Source organism: Polyodon spathula, chromosome 11, assembly GCF_017654505.1.
Source record: "Polyodon spathula isolate WHYD16114869_AA chromosome 11, ASM1765450v1, whole genome shotgun sequence".
Lineage (NCBI taxonomy): Eukaryota > Metazoa > Chordata > Actinopteri > Acipenseriformes > Polyodontidae > Polyodon > Polyodon spathula.
The window spans coordinates 36,524,031-36,527,300 of NC_054544.1; positions in this window are offsets into that span (position 1 = coordinate 36,524,031).

Consider the following 3,270-nt stretch of genomic DNA (forward strand, 5'->3'; position numbering starts at 1 on the left):
AGTAAAGTCCATTATTAAAAACTGGAGAGAATATGGCACAACTGTGAATCTGTCTAGAACAGGCCATCCTCAAAAACGGAGTATCCGAGCGAGAAGGAACTAGTCAGGGAGGCCACCAAGAGGTCTATGGCAACTCTAAAGGAGTTACAGTATTCCACAGCTGAGCTGGGAGACACTGTGAATACAGCAACAATAGCCCGTGTGCTTCACAAAGCTGGCCTTTATGGGAGAGTGGCCTTTATGGGAGAGTCTCCCACATGCCTTCTGGCAAACTCTAGCCGAGATTTGATGTGAGTTTTTTTTCAACAAAGGCTTTCTTTTTGCCATTCTCCCATAAAGGCCAGTTTTTTGAAGAGAACAGGAGTAGAGAGAGGAGGTAAAATAAATCAAAAGAAAACCATTGCTACGCATGATGGTTAAACACCAGCACGATACTTGTTTGTTCCGTTTCCATCTGTTTAGTTTGGCCCTCGTGCCTTTTGTTTTGAGCAAGTGTTTTGTTTTGTTTAAACTTTTTATTTGTTAATAAATATGCCGCAGCGCAGTTGTACCCCAGTCTGCTATTGTTGTCACCATTCATTTCCTGGCCTGACGTCACCACTAGCCAACCTTCAAGATGCAGACCAGGAACGGTACTGCAGGTACAGTTTTTGTGGGGAGGATTTTTATTTATTTATTTATTTATTTATTTATTTATTTGAAGAGGAAAGATGGAGAGGAGTGTGTATATGGAGCTAAAGAGGCCAACTATGGGACTGGATTAAAGAGAATCCACTGCTAGAGGACCAGTCCATGCCCATGGTAATTAAAGCCCTATGGCAGAGGGACGAAGACCAATGGAAGGCCTGGCAGTGAGGACACAGTGCAAAGTCACTGGTGGAGGTTGTAGAGCTGATCCTCTGCTACCTAGAAGCAGATATGAAGAGACCTGCAGCCTAGGTACCAGTGTCTCCAGTGCGAGAGGGAGAAGCCCTGCTGTCTCCAGCGCGAGAAGGTGAAGCCACCCTGTCTCCAGCACGAGAGAGAGAAGCCCTGCTCTCGCCAGCACGTGAGGGAGAAGCTAGACCTACCCCCGTGAGTGAAGGGGAGCCGCACAAGTCCCCTGCGAGCAAAGGAGAGCAGCACCAGTACCCCACGACTGAGGGAAGGCCGCATCAGTCTCCAGTAATGGAGGGAGATGCTCTCGCCTCCACCGCCAGGGGGAGACCGCCCACTGTTCCCACCTTCGCCACCAGGAGAATACCCGCTGCTCCCACCTTTGCCACCAGGGAGAGACTTCCTGCCGCTCCCACCTCCACCGCTTGGGGTTGCATTGCAACACATGGGCCTCTTAAAGCCTCTTCTTGGCCCAGGACTTTGAGCAGGACTTTTGGGATTTTAAGGGGGGAGGTTGCCTTTGAGGCCATTTGTGCTACGTACAAGGGGGGGGATAAATGTGCGTAGTTTGTGTTTTGTGTTTTATGTTGTCTGTTACATATATGTATGTGTGTATTGGTGCAGGAAGTATGGGTTATCACGAGTGATTTAAAATATATATTTGTATTTAGGCACAAGGATTGCACAATCACGCCATGTGCAGATTAATGTGGGTATTAGTATAGAAGCACGGGGAGCACAATTAGTTTATGTGCAGATATATTGAGATTCCAGCTGCATAAAAGATGCAGTGTTTCACTCACTTACGTTGGGTGTTCAGAGTGGAGAACGGGAGTAGAGAGAGGATGTAAAATAAATCAAAAGAAAACAATTGCTACGTGTGCTGGTTAAACACCAGCACGATACTTGTTTGTTCCATTTCCATCTGTTTAGTTTGGCCCACGTGCCTTTTGTTTTGAGAAAGTGTTTTGTTTAAACTTTTTATTTGTTAATAAATATGCCGCAGCACAGTTGTAACCCAGTCTGCCATTGTTGTCTCCATTCATTTCCTGGCCTGACATTGCCATCAGCCAACCTTGTACATTACCTTTTTCTTTTTGATTTTGCACCTTCTGGTACACAGCAGTTTTCCCTTTAATTTATATATATATATATATATATATATATATATATATATATATATATATATATATATATATATATATATATATACACACACAGCCTTGTTGGCCTGTGTCCTTTTGCGGGGTACAAATAAAAAAATACATAAAAACACACAAATGCATACATATAGTTTGAAATAGAGGCTAGACTACAATATATTGACAACAGATGATAAAGCCTATGCTTCAAGTGTTGCCAAGTGTTGTTTTGCCATGATGTGCTGTTAGTCTCGTCTCACCTGGGACCAGTGATAGCTTATCAAAGCCTAAACAGTTCCTCTTCACCACAAGCAGATAATAGTGGCTTTCAATTTATCATAGTGGATGCCTTAGGGAACCATGGGAACCATTGGTCAGCTGACAGTTGGATGGACAGCTTGACGGCTTCTAAAGCATCATGGGAAATGGATGTCACCTGATTTTCATAGTGGCCACTGAGATAACCTTCAACATGACAGCAAAAACAAAGATCTAAATTCGGCATAAAATACCTGTGAGTTTAACTTAAGTGTGCCCCCGCAGCAGTAAAATGCAGGATTAATTTTCATTAGATTGCTGCAGTTGATTTTGTCTCATTTAACGTCAAGTTTTGTCATATTTCCAGTGAGGCTCTATTTAGTTTGTTGTAAGTAAAAGGTGAACGTAATTTCTGTTTTAATTTGTGTTGCCATACAAATTGAAGGTACCTCAAGTGATATGTTCTTGATAGTATAGACCCGTTGTTAATGAACCAACTGACATTTTTACCAATGGACAGCTTTAGTATGTATAATAAAGGGGAGTGCTACATGTGTATTGACAATTGTTTGTATTGACAACACCAGATGATTCATTAGTACTACTGATATAAATGGTAAAAAAAAAAAATATATATATATTTGTTAAAATAATTTTCTTAACCATTTCTTGGAATCTGTTCAAATATGACTTTAGAATTAAAATAAGGAGAATATTTGTCAGACTGAGTCAGTAATTCATAATATACTTTGGGTAAAATTCTGATATTTTCCAAGCTGATAATATGTTGATAATAAATGTCGACAGAGAACAATTGTAGCATGTTTCTCATTAGACCATTTGCAGTTTGGGATTTATTTTCAGTAACAAATGAATTTCCATCAGGGCTGTCTGTTGTAAACCTGCCAGATGGAAGCGCTATGTGTGAACAGGTTCTTTCAGTTTCCATTACAGTGTAGCAGTAGAATGCTTTTACTGCTTTTTTTTGCTTGCT